This window comes from Pleurodeles waltl, chromosome 11, assembly GCF_031143425.1.
Source record: "Pleurodeles waltl isolate 20211129_DDA chromosome 11, aPleWal1.hap1.20221129, whole genome shotgun sequence".
NCBI lineage: Eukaryota > Metazoa > Chordata > Amphibia > Caudata > Salamandridae > Pleurodeles > Pleurodeles waltl.
This window is the reverse complement of record NC_090450.1, coordinates 426,898,501-426,910,983: the sequence shown is the minus strand read 5'-3', so window position 1 is coordinate 426,910,983 and position 12,483 is coordinate 426,898,501. Positions and strand designations below refer to the sequence as shown.

The following is a 12,483-nucleotide window of genomic DNA, read 5'->3' as shown; positions in this document are numbered from 1 at the left end:
GCCCCAAAATTGTCTTTTACAACATAGCAATTCTGTTTGAAACCATCGGTTTCCATGAATATTTGCTTTCAAAACGGACCCCCCAAATAGGAGAAAGAAACAGCCTCAACTACACTGATCTTATTAATGTAGTGCACTGGTCTTTTCTTGGACCTCATTCCACATGTCATGGTGAAGGGTTTGCTTTCATTAACCTGTAGGTCTAGCTCCCACATGAAGATGATGTAATCCTCAATTAGCCCTTGAAACGCCCTCTCAGTTCTCACACTAAAACTGTGTCATCTGCATAGAGGAGTATTGGAAGGGGTGAGATTCCAGATACGGAGTGTCTTTAGGTCTCAATGTAAGGGCAGATTCGAATCTGTTAGTATATAGTGAGAAAAGGATGGGGCGAGCACACAACCTTGCCTAACTCCCAGTTTTATATCAAATGTTTCCATACATTCACCATTCCTTCCATAACCTACATAGGTGTTTGCCTCAGAGTATAGCTGCCTTATGAATTTAATGATGCCCTCCTCTATACCCATCTCAGACATAATTACCCAAAGTTTAGACTGTGAGGCACAGTTGAATGCTACCGTCAAGTCCATTAATGCCAAAAAGATGGAACCCTTCTTGGCAACAGCTTACTTGCCTATTAGCAAGCTGAAGTTCAAGCATTGGTCATTAGTACCTAACCCTTTCTTAAAGCCATTTTGAGTGTCTGCTAAAATGTTTTTTTAACTTGCCCAGTCCTCCAATCTGTGCAGCAAAATGTGTCCCATAACCTTGGATGTGGCATCCAGGAGCGATATAGGCCTATAATTCTTGGGTTGTGTTTTCTCCCCTTTTTTATAAATTGTGACAATTACTGAAATTTTCCAGGTGGCAGGAGGACCACCCCTTACTATGACTTTGAAACATCCATAATCAAGGATCCCCACAAAGCCGGACAGTCTAAATACACATCAACGGGAACCCCATCCAGCAGTGGTGCAGTTCCTCTACAGCGTTACCCAAATGCCCTCAGAACCTCTGCTAGAACAAAGACTGTGGGGGTGGATTCCACTTTCAACTTGGGACGGGAGTCAGTTCATCCTGCGATCCTGACTTGCTTGCATAGATAGTAGAAAGTTATTCCACCCATTTTGATTCCTTAATAAGTACATCTGTTGAGGGATCTGCAGCTTCCCTAAATTAAGAGGTGGAGCTGTCATTTTTGGATGAACTGTCTGGAAAGCCTCCCACACATTCTCCCTGATCTCCTTTATCCTCACCTCCTGGGTCTTTTTGTATACTGCCTGTGCTTTTCTAATAAGTGCTCTATCTCTCGGCTCAGTGCGTAACCCCAAATGTAACTTTTCAAGGGAGTTGGTGCAGGATGAGTCAAATCAACCCCGACAATGTTCTTTACGAGGCAGGTTTCTCATGTCAGAGCTTGCCTTACACTTGCTGTAATGCCAGAAAAAGCCACAATGATTTGCAAAGACTCAGCTCCTGGATCCAGACATAAAGCAACCTCATCCTGTTTATCATGGAGAACAGTAGAGAGGAAATTCACCCTGTCCACCTTATCTCACTTAATGGTGATCACATTTGTCCTTCCTACAGTTAGCCTAAACACCACACTGGGATGGGACTTGGTCACACCCTCCAACTTCAACCTACAACACAAATTAGTTTGATCACTGAAACCTGTAAATTCAGACTCAAAATCAGCCACTAGAGTGCCTAAGGAGTCCGTACTTAGAATATAACAGGGGCAAGACCAACTGCTGAATCCATCAGCTCATTCACCATCACCGGGGTAAGCTTCACCAGACTTTTTTTGTGGCACTGCCATAATCATCATGTAAAAAGTGCACCAGGGTTTCCTCTTTATTACTTGCCAGACCACAGACTGGTTTTGTAAACTTTGCGCAATGATGCCCATTAAAATCCCAAACCCAAAGCATCTTCACTGGTTTTTACTGATCGTTACATATCTGCTGGGTAACTGCCTCCAGAGCTGCCACCACCTGTGAGGCATTCCAGCCAAAGCAATTATTATAGTAGTTAATTAACAGATCCCAGGCCTTCAAAACGTTATCACACAACAGTAGTGGAAATATGCCAATATTGATTACTTCCCTGGGAAAGGTATTTACAATAAGATAACTAATCCCCCCTTGGCCCTGCCAGCTTTTGAGGGGCAGGCCGGCATGTGGTACATACTGTACTCATCAATATACCTTAGATTAACCTCCCAGGTTTCTAGCAGACATATAATGTGGTAAAATGTGCCACTAATTCCAGCCAATTGGGAACTCCCAGCATATTCCTTAAACCTGCACTGTTCCAAGATACGAGCTTGATTGGGCAAGAGTTAATACCATTCATGCTGGATATTTCAGGAGACTGGGAGCCTCCCCGAATGCTGCTAGGCTCAATATTTGGGGGGTTGACCAGTCAATCACAGCCCTGAAACCCTTCAAGAGGAGCATATTTATCACTGATGACCACACTGAGGGCCCTAGAGGAAATTATATTCTGCCACTTTTTAAAGTCTGCAAATTTCAACAGTGTAGACCAGCATTGCTGTTTCTACAGCAACTGCATTGTCCTTTGGTCTGTCACTCTTTTATATGACAGATTCTAAAACTAAGGAGGTGTACCCTATGCTGATAGGTGATAGGATGGCACTGCATTACAAGCACAATAACTGCACTGCTTTTGGTCTGCTACTCTAATGTGCTCTTTCTATGATAGATTTTAACTTAAGCTGCAATAAGCTGCTAGAAAGTTTGATGTCATGAATGGCAATTGAAATTCGATTGTGTGCTATTTTATTTTAGTGAAATGATGTTTTTAGCTGAAATTGTGTCATTCTTAAGCTTTTATTAGCTGGGGGAAGGGTACCCCTTGCCTAGTATGATTAATGATGTGCTGTTTTATTTGTGCTTTTATGCTACAGAAATGTAGTGAATAAAGAACCCTTAACTGACTGACATCAGGAGTGATCATATTTGTCACTTCAGCTATCATAACATAAAATAATAAATTTCCTAATGATTACTTCACCATGCACTTATTTTTTATTAGGTCAAGCATAGCGTTTGACGTGCTGTATACTTTTAGTATACTTATAATATGGGTTCAAGCAAATTCAAGCAATTTCATTTGTTGGTTCCAGTGTCCTTCAAAAATTCTTGCTTGCTAGTTGTCAGTTCTGCCTCTTTGTCCTGCCTTTTGCTCTTTGGGAGCAGCACCAAGTACTATATAATTACGCCATGTCCTGTTTATCTCTTCTCTAGGGGACTTTTTTTCTTTAGAATTTGCCTGTTGGTCTTACACTGTCGGTGCCTGGTCAGTCCCTCCTCCCCACCAGCTCCTTCTGCAAACAAAATCAACAGCAGAGAGGGGTTTTTCAAGTCCCCCTTCTTTATTTTAGCTCCCACGTTTGGCTTGTAATGGAGAGCTTTAATTTTCTCGTTGCCTTCAGCGGTAAAAGACCAGCTGCTATGCTCTGTATGGAGCTGCTTCAAGTGAGCCCTGCTGATTAGTGACTGAATGTGCGATGTTTGTATGAGTATGATCCCACAAGCCTGCATTTGAATACAGCGAAAATTCAACTTGCAATATATTTACAGAAACTAAATACACTGTAAAAAATGTTAAACAGGCACAAAAACATACAGACAACACTACGAGTGCAGTGCATAGATTAGTAGAATGAAGACAGCAGACCACGGTGCAGCGTCTGCTCGGTTCTAGAAGTGCTGGCTGGCTTCTATAAATAACATTATTTTCCAAATCACTCTGCTGGGAACATTAGCGCATGTGTGAATTTCTTTCCTGACGAACATGTTCAGTGTTATAATACCCTGGTAACAATTTTCCCTTGCTATGTACCTTTGAGGGGTGCCTTTGCACAACAGACTGTTTGCAGTCTGTTATATATTCTTAACAATGACCTTAGCTGTTTTTGTGCACTTTATATTACCGGATGGCCGTGAATGTCAAAGCGCATCAACACTCTAGTGTAGGAAGGACAGTGCTCCTTCTCAATTGGGCTCAGGAAAATGGCCCTATGCCTGCCTCCGAAGTTATCCCCCCTTAATGCGTAATTTAAACAATCTGGTGAGAAAGGGAAGAGATTTATTAGTTTAAGTGTGGGAGTTTACATTAAAACAAAATATTACACATGGTTAGTGATTAGTTAATGTTTAAGAGAAAGAAAAGTTAAATTTTTAGGGCTCGGTAGACACGGAGTTCATGCAATTACAAAACAAGTGTTGGAAAATCCAATATGTCTCAGCTTTGAAAGACCAACCTATTTGTTTTGCCAGAGCTTGTTGCCAGTGGCATGTGAGCAAATGCCCATGCGTAGCTGGCAGTCCTGGAACGGGTTTACTATTAAAGGAAACCCATTCAAAAATTGTCTACACTGCCTTTTGACGTATGCATGTGCATTAATTAGTGAAAGACATGCATACATCATGCCTTTTCCTTTGCTTAGCTTGCCTCGAGCGCCCTGGTCAACTACTGAAAACATACGAGGCTCCATATTTTCCGTACAGTTTCTACACTATTTTTTCTCTTTATTTCATACGCAGCGCAATCTCACTGGGCAGTAGTAGAGCAATTTGCATGACATCGACCCTGTTACATAGATTTTTGCGCTTTTTCCAGTTACATAGGTAATTGCACTTTTGCCGGTTACATGGATAATTGCACTTTTGACGATATATTTTACTGCGAGGGAACTTCTGTTTCCTTTTGTGTGTTTGCTTTGCACTAATGGCGGCCGTAGGCTCGCTTATGTGAAACTGTTTTACTTTTTAGTATATGTGGCAAGAAAAGTCCAGCTAGGAGTTTACAACGCCAATAGCTTTAACTCTAGTAAACGCGAGACCCATTGCATTGCAAATGCTTGTTTAAGATGTGTGCGTTATATTTTATATGTATATACCAGAAGTTGAAAGGGCAACTAAATAATTGCAGAATATTTTGTTCTTTTTAGCTACTTCTCTAATTATATTGTATCTCAAGTTGATTTGTTTTTATAACAAAACAGTTTGCCTGCAACAAATGTAAATAAATGCATATCATTAAAAGCAGCGGTGTTTCAAGGATAAATCGGTAATTTGGCGAACATCTTTCTGTTTTGTTTTCGGCCAATAAAATGTCATCCTGTCCCTACTAAATGGGAGCAAACATAGAATTTAACAGAGTGGTGCTGGTGTGTGTAGTCCGCGCTAAAAGGCACCGTTAGCAAGTTTGTAGCACGTGGGTTCACTTTCCAGGGAGACACCGTTTGTAAACAACTTGATATGAATTATGCAGAAGTGCTTGGGGACAGAAACCCCACCAATTCATTTTGGGAAAACGAATGACAAGTAGGAGCTTTAAAAGAACATTTAACAAATATCTCAGTGAAAAAATCATGTATTACAAAGGCAGTTCCACTGGGCATTTAACGTGGTGACTGTGCACTGTCTGCAACAGATCTATTGCTAATTTTTTCCTTGTGCTTTAAAAGGAAGTCATCAGGTTTTGAAGGTTTTTTCAGCAGTATACATAAAATGCTTGCTTTGACTCTGGTGACAGACCACTGAACAAAGTTAAATGCAAGCAGAGGCTCAGGGGTTCACTCTCCTCTGTCATCTTTCATTCCTCTTCACCCAAAATGTGCTTTGAATAACTGTGCCCAAGTACTGCCCTTGAGGAAGAGCCTGCATCACCTTACTTATTAAATAGGGAAGTGCTCTTTCACAAGAAAGACATTTTATAACTGACTAAATGTGAAAAATCTTGCTGGAGAGTCCATGAAGAAACAAGCAAGGTGTTTGTGAATGGCTGATGGAGTTGGGACATAGCAAGTGATCTGTACCAAAGGTTCAGTGTGGCAGTGACTTGCGATTTACTGACAGTGTCCCAGCCCTTCCTGCCTTTCAGGGGTAGGAACGTGATATCTCTTCCATTTAATAAACGGTTTCACATTTTAGTGTTTACATTTTGTTACACGTTGGGTTAGCAAAAGGAGTAGATACTACGTTTTTGTGTCTAAAAGGCTGAAACTCTGTTAGTTTAGGGCCAATTATTCTGGTTTCATTTTTTAGATGTACAGCGGAACTTACTACGTGCCAACCCCACTAGTCCTTCAGAAAACATCTTTGCCCATAAGATAGACTCTAGCCCATTATATTGTGGAATTTGATAATGACATATTTCAGTTTTTTTTTTTAAATACGGTTCCCTATTTGAAAATAATTTACATTTGACCCATCCATTCTAGCTCTTTCTATTTTTAACACGCTCAGCATTAGGTTTATGAGGCAGGAAAATGTGTTGGGATTTATTCTCACCTTACTTTAAAGTAAATTGTTCGCACCTCTTTGCCATTCAGAGCAGGGTGCTTTAGGATGGAGACGACCCCCTCCTGAAAAGAGACGGAACAATCAAAGGGTGTGTCTGGTTGTTCGTCTGCTTTGGCATATGGTCCACTAATTAATGTAATTTAATTGGGAAACAATGAAAAGCAAGATGCAGATCGTCTTAACTTTTGTTAACTCCATATGGTTGCCATTGTAAATGTTCTTTGACCTTCGCAAGCATCTACCCAATGTGTATTTATTCTAATACATTTTAGCTGCAGACAACTAACAGTGCAACGCAGCTAAACGTAATGTAAAGCAACCAATAATCATTACTGTGAACGTGTTGTAAAAACAAAGGACTGGTACTGTTGAGACTAAATCAGTCACTTTGCTTATTAACTCGGTAAGCACATTTTAATGCCAAAGCAAATATAACATTTACTAAAAGTAAATAATATTGATGTTCAGTTTGTGATGTAAAAGTCATTATTTTTTGCAGGGCTGATAGTTCGGGATATAGTTAGTTACTTCTGCCCACTGTTTAGGAACATTAAAATAAGTCAGTATGGAAAACATAAAAGCTTTGTGCAGAATCCGTCAGTACTTTAACCGCAGCTGTAGATAGATAACCTTCCTTTGTATGCGGACAGTTTACTAAAAGGGAACACGGCTAACTGTATTGTACAGCTCACCATATCAGCTTGATACATGGGAATCCCTTTTCTGAGTAAAAGGACACATGCGTAAGAGTTACCGGCAGGCTTGTAGTTTCGTTGTTTTAAGAGAAGTTTTAGTATTATAAATATGTTTTATTGTTCCATGGGAAGCTGCATATTACAATTGGCTTCCTTTCGCTTTTAATAGTAGGCAGACAAACATTAAGTACACATGGTGATTCCATTTTTACAGCTGTGGTTGAAATATTGATGGATTTCGCTCAGAGCTTCTCTGATTTGCATAAGTCAGTGTCTCTGCTTCCCATGACAGCCATGTCTCCCACAGCAGCAGCTCCCCTCCCCACCCCCGCTATTTGAAATCGTCCGTCTCTTCACTTACCCTCCCAGCTACACTATCCATTCTGCAGGACCCCCACATTGCTCTCTGCTCCTTGCAGAATAACCCCCATCCCTCTCTCCCCTCCTCCACATGCAGTAGCCTCCTCTCCTCTCTCTTCTCTCCACTCCCTGAAGCAGCCCTCCCTGTCTGTACTCTTTGTATTAATTAATTTAGCACAAATATTTATTTGCTTTGTCATTGAAAAACTCTCACTCTAAAAATATATTGCTTACTATCTCACCCTCAACAACATACACACACCATTTCATACTTTTTCTCTCATAGTTGAAAACAAGTAGCAAAAAGTTGCACAAACACACTAACTTTATAAGTTAATACAATTTAATTAACAAAACCAGTCTCTCTCTCTCATACTCTCTCACGCTCTCACACTCTGTTCCCACCTCTCTCAAAAAATGTAAATCAAAATTTCAAACACACTTTCATTCCTATATATTTTCAAACTTAACATCATTAAAACACACACTATACTCCTCTTCTTAAAGTTGCACATACACAAACACTATTACTTTATACGTTGCATACCCTACCCTTTTTTCACTCTTCCACACACACGTTCTATTACTACATCTTACAATCATTCACCAATTCATACACAAACTATCACTATCTCTTTTCCTATCTATTCTCTGTAGATCTCACCCTATCTAGCCACATAATACCATTACACAAATCAACTACACACAACACACAACTCCACAACTAACAATTCCAAAACAAAACGCATAATTCCACTACACAACACAAAATTCCACTACACTCCAAACCAAAAACGTAAATAAAAGACATTGTAATTTACAACACCAGTAGCTCTAACTCTCACAAATGCGAGACCTATTGGCATAGCCAATGCTTGTTTTTACACACTGTAACCTCTGGATGAAATGCAATAACGTAAGTGGGTGTAATTGGGGCCCCGTCGCCGCCCAGCACACATCACCTTACTTGTCGTTGCTTGCGCGTCTGGTTGGGGTCACCGCGAGAGGCAAGTCAGCAGTCCTGTCTGATTCATACTTGAAGGCGAAACGGTATTATTAGGGCACATTGCACAAATCAGTTTTCGTTTTCATGCTTTATTTGTCCTCGTCTTTTCTCACCATTCTCTCAGTTTTCTTCAGTGGCAAGGTGTGGTAAGAACCTCTGACATGTCGTTATATAATGCTGCACAAAATGAAAGCCTTCAGCCACGGAGTTCGCCAAAGCTCGACCATGTGGCGCCTGCTTTGTGTTTTTTAATAACCACATAAAGAAAGGGCCCGGCTATCCCTCCTCAGGATCATCGTAAAATGTAATCTAAACCGGCAGTTGCACATGTGGCACCAGAACACCAAAATGCTGACTTTTTGGATCCGAAAGGTTGAGGAAGTAAACATTAACTGTCACTGCTCCCCACACCTCTCGACTGAGGAGTTAAATACAAACTTAGTAATTGCGGACAAACGTCCACATAACACCACGCACATTGCACGAGTTAGGGGCTCTGTTCCTGCCTGCCGGTAGAGTCTAGTGCGATATATATATATATATACATGAAAATTGGCTGTGCCAAAACGTAATGTAAAGCGACAAAGTGGTAAAACGTTCTGGCTTCGGAGTGGTGGAGTACATCACATGAAAGAAAGAACAGTTGCCACAAACTTAAATTGGAGACAATCTTAAAAAATGCAGGAAAATATAAAGACCTGTGCATTTTGAATGGTTCTTCGAGGCCAGACAGCAATTTCAACAAGAAAATGTTTTCCTACCAGGGGCGTAGATTGGTCAGTTAGCTCAAGGAGGGGTGGTCTTAAAATGTCTCAACAATCACGCCGGCATATCATAGTACAGATTGTTAGGGTTACTGAAAAGACACTTTTTTAAATAACTAACAGTTTTAAGAACTTCAAACAGTGAGGAGAGTGTGTGTTTTTGTTTGTGTATGCCTATAAAAATCCTAGGTGAAATACGACAGGCATTCAACATAACTGACTGAAAGCCCCTGTACCCAACTATTTACTAGTGAACACGTTTATTAGGGAGGTGTAACATCGCAGACACTCCCACCCCCCACCCCCCGTAGCTTTGCCCCTGCCTAATACTATGGCATAGGGCACCACAGGTTTACATATCATAGCGCAGGAAATACATTTTCAATTACACAACTCAAAAATGATTTATTCTTTGTATGGACTCTGAAAGGAAGAAAGGCTGAGTTACCACGGACAGGGCTTGTAATCTGCAGGTTGCCCTGGCATTTCAGCCTTGAGGGATTTACTCACTCAGGTGTTTCACCTGCAGGTGCAGCAGTTTATGTTCTAGTCCAATAAAATATTCCAAAGCTTTCTTCCAGAGCAGGTAAAGCCACTGAGGTTTAGAGCTTTATAAATCACAGAAAGACTGTATTAAAACTCACCTCACTAGGAAGCAGGACACAGAACCAAAGATACACACTAAACTGGCTACCTACCAGGCACTCTAACTCACATCTTTGGGGAGCACTTGCCCGGTTTAGCACTCACCTGAATTACAGAGAATTGAGTGTTTTTCTTAGTTGGGATGTCCTAGTCTGAGGGAGTGTATGTAATGTCACAGACCATCAATACAAGAGTTAGCCTTGTCTCTGATGTGGTTCTGTTTCCTACGTGGAGATGTGGATCTAGTGGCACCGGTCTGGACATTCACAGTGAATTCCCTAAGGCTACAATTATAAGTGACCTGTACATTGCGAGATATGTGTTACTTGTTTCCGCAGGTATCGCAATTACTAGTGGCATGATAAACTGGGCACAGTCCAGATTTGTACCCCTTCAAATTTCCGTAAATCAAACCTGCTGAAATTACCAGGACTTTTTTTGTGTTTTGAGCACCAACCTCCACGGTATGCCTCGTTTTGAAGAGGCAAACTCATAACTGGTGTTACTCTTTGCACCTGGTGAATTTTGAAACCTGGGGCATCAGTTTTAACTTGGTGCGTGAGTAGCACCCAAACCAGTGGCCGTATTGGGTTACCTAATCTCCACTACACTGCCGCAGAAGGGTACGTGCATTTTTCTCTGACTACAGCCCATGCATTTACAATAAAATTCTCCACGTTTGTCCATGTGCTGCTTACCCCAGAGCTCAGAAACATAAAGATACAATGAATGCAGAAAATGGATAGTCAAATTTAAATTTGTTCCAAATATAGTGTGACCAGATGTCCCGATTTCCCTGGACAGTCCCAGTTTTTAGAGGACTGTCCCGGTGTCCCGACGCCTCTCTTAATTTTTAATAAATGTCCCGGTTTTTGAGCAAAGATCAGATTATGAAATAAATGTCCCGGTTTCTGGGACAAAGGTCAGATCATCTAGGAAAGCATAAGTTAAAGACACCTACAAAGTATGAAGTAATTAAAGTATTTTATCTGTTACTATCAGGCAACACAGTCCCCTGTCTGCTCCCAGCAGAGAGACTGAGTGGGGAGCAGAGTGAGGTGGACAGGGGCGTGTTGGGGGTGCAGGGCGCGAGGTCAAGCCATAGCTAATTTTATGTACGTAGTCTTGTAAATGTGTGTGTATGTGTGTATGTGTGAGACACACACACACATGTATAGACACACATTCACAACGCTGTGCAAAAAAACAGGACAGGCCAGATATAAAATGAGAGTAATGTTCTTAAGTCCTTCTTATATGTCTGACATGTCCCAGTTTTTGCTCCTCAAAATCTGGTCAACCCATCCAATTAGAGGGCCCAACATGTGTCTTTCCCAGGGCCCCAAAAATCCTTGAGATAACACTTCGTAATAGTGTTATTGAGCTGAATATTCCATATTAGATGAGAGAGTGGATTTCGTTAAATGGTTATTAATGGAGGTCCTGAGAATCTATAACTCATACTAATGCCTCAGGCTTTGTGTGTCACAGGATTCAAAGGGGCACATTTACAAGCTCCTTGCGCCACCTTGTGTTGCATTAGCGCCATTTTTTAAGTTACGGCAGTGCCAAAATGGCCTTTTCGCCACGCCAGATTTACAAAGTGGCACATTGCCTGTATTGTGCCACTTTGTGACCCCTTGCGTCACATTATGCCTGTGTCAGACATTATGTATGCAAGGAGGATGTTCCTATACAGAGAGGCCTGAAAAAATGCTGCAGTGAATTTTACAACATTTCACCGCACCATTCTCTGTCATTTTTAATGCCTGCCCAAGGCAGATGTTAAAATAACGCACCATAATAACCTATGGGCCTCTCTGCGCTTTGCTGCACTAGCGTCAAATTTTTTGACGCTAGTGCAGCAAAGCGCCACAATAACATCAAAAATGTTGATGCTATTGTGCTAATGACCGCCATATAAATAAGGCACAACCATGGTGTCATTAGGTGGTAGTAGAGGGACACAAGAAAAGTGGCACATCAGGATCGATGCCCCACTTTCTTGTAAATCTGTCCCTAAGTGTCACAGTATTCTAAACGAATATCAGACCCACACAATATCAACCTGCTGGGCAAGGCCAGGTTCTTGATGTGACCACAAGAGGACAGCAAAAGCAGATTCACTACACAGCATATATCCTAACAATATAAACTTGTACAGGAAGAAACCAGAAAAAATAACTTATCTAGAGTAGACACAGAGAAGCATCCTTGTCAAGCAGGCAAACAAGACTTCTTAATGAAAATCAGGTATTTGGTACTTGGAGATAGGGAATATTTTTTCAAAATTCCTTTCAAAACCTAGGAGCATATTTACAGGCCCCCTGCGCTACCTTGTGTCGCCCTTGCATCATTTTTTTATGCTAAGACAGTGCTAACGTATCCTTTTCCCCGTACCAGATTTACAGAGCGGTGCAATGCTTTCATTGTGTCATTTTGCGACCCCTTGCGCCACATAATGTCTGTGTCAGGCATTATATATGCAAGGTAGGCATTCCCACATAGGGAGGCTCGAAACATTGGTGCAGTGAAATTCACAACATTTTACTGCGCCATTTTTTCCTTCAGTTTTAACGCTTTCCCAAAGCAGATGTTAAAATGATGCACCCATAATAACCTATGGGCCTCCCTGTGCTTTTCTGCAATAGAGTCAAAAGGTTTGATGCAAA

At 41.2% G+C, this 12,483-nt stretch overlaps 1 long non-coding RNA gene across 3 annotated transcripts in view; it reads right to left on the bottom strand.

Annotated features, from left to right (window-relative positions):
• Positions 1-8,653, bottom strand: part of LOC138266628 (uncharacterized) — a 137,451-nt gene extending 128,798 nt beyond the window's left edge. Inside the window, exon 1 of one of the 3 annotated variants that reach the window (XR_011199583.1) lies at positions 8,516-8,653. This is a non-coding gene — a long non-coding RNA (uncharacterized lncRNA). Of the gene's footprint in view, positions 1-8,358 lie in introns of all 3 variants that reach the window. The other 2 variants (XR_011199585.1, XR_011199584.1) reach the window with 2 other exon arrangements.
• Positions 8,654-12,483: the final 3,830 nt, after the last annotated feature.